We start from the raw sequence: 10,579 nt of genomic DNA on the forward strand, positions 1-10,579 counted from the left end.
TCACCCAGCTCATCTCCCCTCCTTTACTACAGCCCTCAGCCTGCAGTCCTGTATTTGAAGGCAGACACCTTTATCAGAGAGGTGTCCCCTTTCCTTCCCACCTGCTGAAGGGAGCAGCCTGCTGCAAGGAAGCTCAGGTCAGGCTTGGTGGCAGAGATTGTTTCTTTCCTCAGGAATCTCTTTTCCAGAAGGGGAAGCCATTAGCTGGGAAGGCGAAATGAATTTGCTACTGCTCTTCTGTATTTACAGAGCTTGTTCAACAACTGCTCTCTGTGGAGCAGCTTAAAATAGTCTTTTGAGGGTAGAAAACATCTCAGCTCCAATCCAACATCTATGTCTTCTGTAAAAAAAAGCGATCCAGGGTGCCAGTGCTGGCATAGCTTCTCTTTTGCAAGCAGGCAAGAGCTTCTCGCACTGTGGAAGCTCTTTGGATGCTCTCACACTGTGGATGCCGTGGATGCTCTTTGGCCAGGCTCCAGCTCAAAACACTCTCCTTCTGCTTCCATTGCTTTGTTGAAGTTTTGGGCCAGTGTTGCTCAGGGGCTGCAGGGCTTCCCAGAGCCAAAGGGGACTATTCACCAGTGCTAACAGGTAACACAGGTTTCAGTGTGTTGGCAAATCCTGAGTCTCTGCACTGTGGATCCTTGGGTGCAGGTCTTCCCAAGGAGCGCAAGCAAGATGGCTCCAACGTGGGTGCCCTCAGTGGCTCCTTCTCTGCATCTGGGCATCAGCTGAGGAGTTTTGGTGTGCCACTTGGAGGATGCCAATATCACCCTTGCTTGGAGACTGTAGAGATCTCTCCTGCATGATGGCAGCCAGCCACACTGTGCTGGTCAGGGCTGGCCACACCTTGGACACTGGGAAAAGTAAGTGCAAAGGGAAAGGGTGCTCTTAGGATGTGGGGGCTGTGTGAATCTTTTCAAACCCTGAAGCAGTGTCACACAAATGAAAGGGAAAAGCTGGGGCTCTCCAGAGATGCCTGTACACACACACGAGTCTGAGTCATCTGTGGCTGCCCAGGGGCCCCTCTGTCAGATGGAGCAGAGCTGAGCTGTGGCAGTTGCAGCAGCGGCTGCAGCAGCAGCAGCAGTGCCCTGTTCTCGTAATTCATTGCCATCTGCTTCTCCCAGTCAGAATCTATAGCTCTTTTCCCCCCACCAGACAGCTAAAAACATGCCCTGATTTTTGTCTTCCGTGCAGTATTTTGTTTATGATAGTTCTGGACCTATCTTAATTATAGTTCACCAAGGGAATTGTAGAGCAGTCCCACCTTCTCCAGGTTTAGCTCCACATATTAGCTATTTTCTTCCAACAATAATAGATATGTGTAGATGTAGCCTCTCTCTTCCCCTCCCTTTCTTTTTTTTTCCTTTCTCTCTCTCCCACTGGATGTGTGTATTTATGTGAACCAGGGAAAGAAATAAAAAAGCTGATGCTTGAAACAGATTAGTTTGCATTACACAGCTGACCGGCTGTCTTAGAGAAGGCTGGATACTGGGAATTCAGCATTTCCCCTTTGATTGATTGTCTCTGTGTCTTGAGAGATTAGAATTTGGCATTTTGAGTCACTCATGACAAGTCTAAAAGTAACAAAAATGCACCCGTGACATAAAATCAGACCTAAGATAACTTATCCTTTCCTTCCTTGGCTTCATAAATGTGCCTCTTTCATTTGCATTGCTGTTTACTTATGTAAGGCAGACAGGGATTGTGGCATTTCTCATCACAGAGCATTTGATAAAGTACTTTACAAGAGGTAATACAGTGGCTGCCCAGGATGGACAGTGTGCCCAGGACTACAAAACTTCCATTAACTGACACGGTCTTCCAATGACTCCACTGACAATGATTTTGTATTATTTCTGCCACACAAAATATTTTTAGATTGGTATTAACCTCTCTGTACTTGTGTGGGTGGATGCATGTGTGTGTGTATATTATTACTCTTGGTATTAACAACTGCGAAATGTACCTGCTCGTTTTGCTTTATAAACAAGCAGAATGCACTGAACATCAGTGAGCTCTGTGCTGAGCACAGGACAGGCTCTGTACCTATGAGGAAAGAGGAATCCCAGCTATGAGGAATGTGTAGTCATGCATTCATGTTACTGCTTTTAAAATGTAAGAATGAGGTTACAATCTGTTTCTCTTTTAAAGGCCATTTCAGTTCCTCTACAATTTTGTCTTGTGAAATGTGTTTGGCTTGAAAAAGACCAGGCTGGCTCTGAAAGCAAGCAATATTTGTGCAACATCTGAAGGAGAGCTTATCAAACAATATTGGAACAGTAGTTTATTAAAGATTTAACCCCTTTGACATTTTCATTTTTGTTTACTGTTTGTTCACATCCTGCTAGCTCAAGGATATACTGTTTATTGTCCTTCAGATTTTCCGTATCATTAATTCTGGCTGGAGGCTCCAGCAACCACTGTATTTGAAGAAACTGGATTATAATTGAGAGAAATTATTAATGATTGTGTTGATGCCCTCTTACTTTCTTATTGATTTCACTGGAAATCATCATCTTGATAGTATTCCCATGGAGCTCAAATGGAAGGGGTCGTATGTGTGACTGTCATGGTCTCCTGGAGTTTGGCTGTGTGTGCCAAGAGCACAGAAGTCCTCTCCTGCTCAGGATAAGCAAACCACCCCCAATTCCCAAGACTCCCCTTTCCACCCTGGCACAATGAGATCTCATCATGTGTACTGACTGCAGTTTATAGGGCAGAAGAATTTGTTTTCTACGGGATAGCCCAATTATCTGCATGCTTCCATTGAAGTGGGAGGCTCCATTTGCAGCTATAAGATAATGATTCCAGACTCAGCTTTGCAGATACGAGTTTCTCTACCTTATTACGGACAGGGCTGGTTTACAAGCATGGGCAAAGCTGTTGGCTGCCAAAGGCAGGAGCCTGCCAGGGGCTACCAGCAGCCTAGTTTGCTTGGCTGGAAGAGGTGGGGATGGCTGTGGCTGCAGCAGGCATGACCACACTGTCCAGCCCCTCCCCTCCAAGCAGCGTGCTATAAGGGGATAGAAAAGAAGAAGCACATCTATGGAGGGACCCACTCTGCTGCTGCCACAGAGCTGACTTGCTTGCCCAAGGGTGAAGTGAAAATCTTTGGGCTGCAAAATTAAATTTTACCTTCCCTGCTGATAAGCCTTGAGCCAACTCTGACTAGAGGTATCTTCACCTTTCTCTATTTTGACTACAATGAGAGGCTTATTGAAAGCTTGATTTTGATCCCTGTTAAGAAAAAAAAGTAGAGGAGAAAGACAACAAAATTCTTGCCTCAAGATTTTAGAGTTAAGTCTTACTGATAATACAATATATTTTGAAAGTGTTACTTGAGGAGAAATATTTTGAATCTAAAATAATTTATATTTCCTCCACTGCAATATGTTCACCACTTTTTCGTGAGCCTCTCTGAGTCCAACATAAACACATTATCCTGCAAAATCTTAAATAAAGGTAGGTTAGACATTGTTTCTGCAAGAGGCAATTTGCTAAATCAGGGATGATAAATGTAGAACTGCGGTTTGAAAATGAAATGTGATCTTCTAGCCAGACAAACAAGGGGAGGAAAAGTGCTCATATGAGAAATTTTTATTGGTAATTTCTTGATTAACCAGTGCTTGTTTTCCAGAGAGAAAGGCATCTATTGGTTCCTGTAAAATATTTTTCTCAGGCATCTTTTATAAATATGTCTGCTATTTTCAGGGACTCAGAGGTACATGGGGAATACAGAAGAGTATTTAACATGAGACATCTCACACAGGATGTTTGGAGCAGGGATGAGCTCATCCCCTGTCAGCTGAAATGACCCAACTCCATGTTACTCCCAAGACTAGGTATGCCCAGGACACCTGGATTGGATCTTAAGGCACAAGGAAACACTTTTCACCTTATTCTTTCCTGACTCCCCCTTCATATCAGCCCTTCCTACCCCACTGGCTTCTTTGCAAAGGCAGGACTGTAAGGGAATCAAGGCAGGGTGTGAGGGAAGTGAGGGTGTGCACAAAGGTGGAAGGGAGAGAAATAAGGGCTAGCTGGGCAGAAAAGAGGGGCAGAGCTGCCAGGTCCTGGGGACCCTGCCCAGCCTCCTCCCAACAAGCCTCCCCTTGCCATACCCATGGCCCAGGACCACATTTCAGCCCAGCCAGTCCCTGCCCCAGGAAGCAGTGCCTTCTTCATTCCAGCTCTCCCCAAGCTTCTGTTGTCTACTTGCTCCCAGAATCTTTCCAGCCGTCCTTGTTTCTCCTTCCATGCTTCAAGCTGCACCAGTGCCCCTCTTTCATCTCTCCCCAGGGGCACATTCCAGCCCCTCCTTTCTCTGCCCACCCCATTAACTCCTGAGTCAGTGCTACCTGTCTTCCCACCAGCTCCTCCCTCTCACCTGGATTTTGCTGGTTCCTCCAGTCCTCTCTGAAGCTGGGTGGAGTGTGGCACCTGTCTCCCTCATTCTTCATACCAACAACCAGGAAAAATCAGAGTTGAAAAATCAGAGTTGGAAAATCAGAGACATCAATTCCTCAGTGCCAGCTTCACATGCCATGAAACCTTCCAGCAAGTCAGATATTGTAGTTTACCTGCAAATCTGAGGGCTGCTGAAGAGCTGTAAATCTGATTCCAAATGGGTTTTGTTCCTTCAGAATACTGGTTTGTGCATCCTGATGGAATATGGCACTGCTCTGTGTGAAATAGAAATGAATGGTTTATTATTGGCTTATCAGAAATCAGCACTGGAGGTTGTTCCTCACAATGCACTTTGATTAGAACAGGAGATAGACCAGCAGTGTTTCCTTCTGTCTGTAATCGAAATGATTTGGTCCATCTGAAAATTATGCAATTTCCCACTAATTTTACTGATTGACACAGCTAATAGGGAAGTTTGTTACTGCTGCTCAAAACCCTCGACCGATCTGCCTGGGGAAGTTGGGATGCAGGACTTGGTTCAGCAGGGAGAAGCTCCTCACCCTTCAGTGGAAAGCAGCAAACTGGGGAGCTGCATGGATAGACTTCCTTGGAAACCCACAGGGTGAGTGTGCAGCATTTCAGACATGAACTGGTATGCCTTAAAACACTGCAGTGACTGGTGAGCCCCTAGAGGGAGGTTGCAACAGAGGGGATGACATTTTTAAGCTTTAGGAAAGGGTCACCTAAACAATTGGTAAATCAAGCCCTGTCTTGGCTCCAGTGGCCCTGTATTTGGCATTAGCTCAGGCTGACACTCCATACCATAGTCCTCCCCATCTGTGAGGTACCAAGCAGTGGTGTGTGGTAAGGCTGGTTGCTCCCAACATCCTTGAGGCTTGGTACAAGATCACCCATGGGCCCAGCACATCACTCTGGAAGCAGCAGTAGCAACAGCCATCGAAGTCCCTGACTTTAGTGTCAGGCTAGCATGATTAGCTCTTTTTCTCTTTCTTCTGAGGACTAGATGTAACTGAGAAATCAATTAAACTTCAACCTCTGACAGCCTATGAAGGGTGGAGAAGGTGGAGGCTCCCAGCAGGTTGTATGATCTGGATTTCTCTGGTCTGAAAGGCAGGAAGAGGAGAGATGTCTTTGTTCCACATTCCCGATAACTTTCTTGGCATAACGAGCTACCCAGCTAATAAGCAAGTAATTATACATTGGAATACACAGTTCAGTGGCAATGCTGTCTGTCTGCAGCCGTGCTGAGAAATGAGGCAAGCAAGCACTCTGCTCCAGCTCTGCTCATCTCTCTGCCTGGCTGTCTGAGCTTGGGTGAGTCACACCTCAGCTCTGTGTCTCAGCCTGCTCCTCACACAGGCCAGTGTCCCTTCATGCTCGCTTTTGATCAGAGTTGCAATTCCTGGCAGAGACAGCCATGCCAGCAGAAGCCTTCTGTGGGAGCACAAGTTGTGTTGATTGGAAGCAGTGAGGAGATGGAGATGGGTGATCCTGGCAAGAGCAGCTCTGCTGGTAAGCTCCCTCCCCAGGAGCAGTGTTTCAATGCTGCACAGAACTCACACACCTGTCTTGTGTCCCCAGGTAGCTCCAGCCCCAGCTTCTCTAAAATGATCAGAGCAACTCCAATGAAAAATATGTTGGTAAATGCGGTTGGTTTTTCTGTAATTTCCTCTCAGTAGGGTTTTTCTGTTAATTTCTTGCATGTAGCATCTAGTGTTACTTAGTTTTACAGTAATGGTTCTTCTAACTCTGAATTGCTGAACAATTGTATTACAAACATGTGAAGTTTAAACAGGGTATTTCACCATAGATTTACTAAAATGGATCCATTTACAGAGGGAAAACAAGGATGCTGCTGTGCCTTAAGGATGTGAGAATATTTAAGCATAGGGGCAACATGGAATTGTGTTTCAGACTCACCCCAAAGGTAAAGAGGGAGCAGCAATCCTTGGTGCATGTGTGTGTGTGTGTGTGTGTGTGTATGTTGTGTTTTTCATCCTTTCAGCAGTTCTGAACATTTTCTCCTTTTTCAACATTTCTTTTGCAACTTCTGCATTTGTGCAATGAATTTTAAAGATATTTTCACTTCAACAGGCAGTTTGTTAAAAATGTAGCTGTAGTGTATCACTGGACAGAAGGGGAAAGGGTGTGTGCGTGTGTGTGTGTGTGTGTGTGTGTGTGTGTGTGTGTGTGTGTACATAGAAGTTAACACAAAAAAAAGGAAAAAAATCACTGGATCCTTGAGTCAAGTACTGCAGGAGTGGCAAACAACACCTGAAAATGAAGAGGCAATAGCAACATTTAAGGGTAGCTCATAGACCGTATGTAATATCCAACAAGGAAACTACTTTTGCACAAGTTAACTGTAGGCGCTTTATTCTCAAACTCACTTAAAGCAGCTGAGCCTTGTGTGCTGCTTTTGGACCATGGGCTAGATTTGGGTCATGAGAAGGGAGTGGCTTTTAGATTAAGTCAGAGGGCCAACTACTCATGACTTTCGTTATGTTCTCAAAGCACTTGGACTTCAGGCATCCAAGTTTTCCTAATGTAATACAGGATCAAAACACTGAGATGAAATAATATTTTTATACAAGTGGTGTATGTGCAGAGACTGCTGAGGAGCACAAATGAGAGCTGAGAGACCCTGTCCTCACAGATGAGCTCAGAGCATCCTCCCTCATGGAAGTAAGATTTGCAGCCCTCTATCCCTCCAGACCTCATCATCTCACAGAGCTAAAGCAAGGAAGTTCAGTGGCACTGAGACATGCATTGCCCAGTAAGGCAGCTCTTTGCATTCTCTCCTTAAGCCTGGAAGCCCTCTGATGTATTCACCTGCCACCCTGAGCTACGGGTACGAGCAGAGCAAGGAATGACAGTGAAACAGGCCATATAAGTAATTTTGAATTAAAACATAAGTGTCCACATCCATCTTTGAGTGCCTCTGGAAGAGATAAGTACACAGGGACCATTATATTTCCAACAAGAACTCTGGCCTCAGGATTTCCAAAACTCAGGTCAAAGCCATGTTTATTTATAGCAGTCCTGGAAGGAGTTTGGGCAAAGGGAATAGGGTCAGCCTTGGAAAGTGGATTTGTGGTAGTGAAGGAAAATAGCAATGGGCTGGAGAGCTGCCAAGAAAAGAGTAGGAGGAAGCCTCCACCAGGCACTGGGCTGACTCAGGTATCTCCAGTCAAAACAGCCAGTGATGGCCATGTGATCTGGGGACTGCACACCCATTCTCCTGGGTGGAACAAAGCCCATCCCAGCCAAGGTGTGACTGCCCAAGCTGTTCAGACTCTGGCAGTGCACATTGGCTTTGACAGCTACGGATTTCCATTTTTTTTCATTGTTGTGTTGCAGTGAGAGGCTAGTGGAGAGCTGCACCTCTGAAGAGCAGGGTATGGTCCCCCAGGAAGCAGTGGGGCTCCTTCAGGCATTGAATAGGATATTCTTCTCTGCAGCTAGCCTGGCACACTGTTGGATCTTTCTGCAACCATCTCTGCCAGTTCTTGTGGTCTGGGATGGATAATGAAAAGGGATTCTGGCAGAAAAATAGTTTACTCTGCAGTTACTTTTTAATATCCAAAACACAAATGCTCAATTCTTGAAGTGAGGGTGGCTCTCTCTAAGGACAAAAAGGGACTGAGGAACTTCGTGTGTGTTATTTTAAGTCACTATGTGCTGATAGGATCAGATTCCCAAAAATTAGTGTGGCCACTAGGCAACTGAAGTGAGAACACCAGCTGGAGTGTTTTCTCACCAACTGGAGGTGTCAGGACATGCGAGCCACAGCCTCACCTGAGTGCTTCCACAGAAGTGACTCTGCAGGATGGCTTCCTCCTCTCATCAGGGAGACATGATGTTCTGTCTATGGCCAAATGCTGCCTCCACCAAAGCCTAAACAGGCAGGTCCCATGAGTTTATTGGTTCATATTGTATGAGCCAATAAACCATCCCTGTGCTGTGAGTGGTGTTTAAAACCCCTCAAGGGAAATTCAAGTTGCACATTCTTCTGGGAGTGCTGACAACTGGCTCAAATACAGCCTCTGGATGGAGGCATCTACTTCAGGAGTAGCTCCTTTGCTGTAACCTGCCCCACCACCTCCACCTCAGGGCAGGGATCACATGTTTTGGATCAACTGCCTGGCCCTGACAAAAGCTGCAATCGATGCATCTTTTGCTTGTAGTGGCAGAGGGCAGAAACAGGGGAGAATCATGCTTGAACCCTTTGTCTCTGCTCTTTGTGGAAAAGCATCCCTCTCCAGCACAGTCTGGGAGACGTGGACTAGGAGAGGGCACCGAGGCAATAAAGGGAAGTGGAAGAAAGGAAGAACAGGTTCCTTTGACCAGCACCAGCTTGACATTTTCTCAACTTTCTTTTTACACATGAAAGGGAGAGTGGGAAAGAAGAAGAAAGCATGAATGTAGAAGGAGAAGCAGGCAGAAGAGAAAAAAGATCAAAGAAAAGGTGAAACAAGAAAAGATGTTCCCAGTGATGCTGAGACACTTGTCTGCACCCCTATACCAGCCCAAATCTGTCCTAGAGCATAAGAGAAAAAAAACCCAGCCCAGCAGGATCTCTGTCAAACTAGATATATAGGCTAAAAAGCATAGAGATTGGTAGGAAATGTTGTGTTAAAAGCCTCTGGGTTTAGTGCACAAGCAGGGAAGGGGGAAGCGGGGAGGGCACGGGGTGAGCACTTGAGCTAGGGAAAGAAGAGTGGCCACACATTGAGATCACAGGGGCAAGGGATTGCAATGGCTTTCAAATAAGCTTTAACCAGGAAACAGAAGTGTGTCACAGTATAGCTGGGTGAAGGCAGGAATCTGATACAATAGCAACCAGCTGTCAGAAATCCCAGCACAGCCCCATGACTGACAGCATCTGGGAAGTGCAGGGAGGAAGGGTCGTAAAGCTCAGGTAGGATGAATACCTTGGGTGAAGAACAGAGATGGACTCCCCTCTCCATCACTCCTTTCAGTACCAAACACTATCTGTGATGAGAAGAGATAATTAAAAATGCAGAGAATACACAAGAGGCTCAGAGGCACCACTAGTGGTGTAAAATGCATCTGGGAATAAAGTGAGCACAGCATACGTCTATTCCCTGGAGTGGAGATGAGGAGAACTGAGGACAGCAAAGCAGAACCCTTGGGATTTATAACCCTATCTTGGCATGCTTCATACTGAAAGCAGGAGATACCCAGGAGAATCTAGGACTGCAACAGCACCAGCTTGGTGTTATGAATAATGGGAAACACTGCTCTTGGCCAGGGGAATTTTTTTGCACAGAGATTCTGATTCCAGCACTTCAGAATGGCAAACTAGGATTTTTTAATGTATTTTTTTACAGTTTTCCTGGGAAGACCAATTAAACAGAAAGAAAAGGGACAGCAGACTGTTCAGCTGCATCCTGTCATTGTAGCTTTGCCCAGCTTCTCATCTTCCAGGAGTTCGTGTGTTGCAGAGTACCTGGTGCTGTTTGTCTGGCTTTTTGCAGCAGTTTGAGAGGGCTCCCCTTCCTCACACACACTGGCTTTCCCTTGCCTTTCCCAGTTCCCCCCCTTTGGCTCCTTTGCTGTCCAATTTCACTGCCTCATGTCGGACAGGTGCCCTGTTCCACACTGCTCCAGCTCAGAAGCAGCACAGGAACAACTCTGTGTGCTCAGCTCCTTGAAGCAGACCTATGATGCAGTTAGAATTCCCTTGTTTTCCCCTCTCTCTGCTAACATCTCTGCTGCAGTGCTACAGAGTCTTCCAGCTTTCCCCTTCCCAACTCTCATCTCTCCTGCAGCATTTGGAGTCACCCTGGCTTTGCCCATTGCCTCTAAGGTGCTCCATTATCTTCCTTTCCTGTCCCTGCTTTCTATTTCTACTCCCTTTCAGTAGGCACAGCGAGAGTGATGTTGCAGTAAAGCTTCCATCTATGTGTGGAAGGAGGGAGAGAAGACATCAAACTTCATAGATCCTGGAGGCATTCTTGGATGGGTTGCTGCGAAGAAAATGAAGAGGAAAGAGGTGATAGAAATGTCAGGCCACAAGCTGAAGAGATCACCAGGGCCCAGAGATAGTTGCATCATCCCAGGAAAGAATGAAATGACAGACTGCACCAGAGTACAGCATGAAAACATTGACACAGAGATA

General features: G+C 46.0%; 1 long non-coding RNA gene across 1 annotated transcript; it reads right to left on the reverse strand.

The window, feature by feature from the left end:
• Positions 1-3,588: 3,588 nt before the first annotated feature.
• LOC136554528 (uncharacterized) lies at positions 3,589-8,426 on the reverse strand. The gene is made up of 2 exons (XR_010783345.1): positions 4,587-8,426; positions 3,589-4,460 (listed from the first exon to the last, which is right to left on the reverse strand). It is a non-coding gene; the product is annotated as an uncharacterized lncRNA (long non-coding RNA).
• Positions 8,427-10,579: the final 2,153 nt, after the last annotated feature.

The sequence above is a fragment of the Molothrus aeneus genome, chromosome 3, assembly GCF_037042795.1.
Source record: "Molothrus aeneus isolate 106 chromosome 3, BPBGC_Maene_1.0, whole genome shotgun sequence".
Lineage (NCBI taxonomy): Eukaryota > Metazoa > Chordata > Aves > Passeriformes > Icteridae > Molothrus > Molothrus aeneus.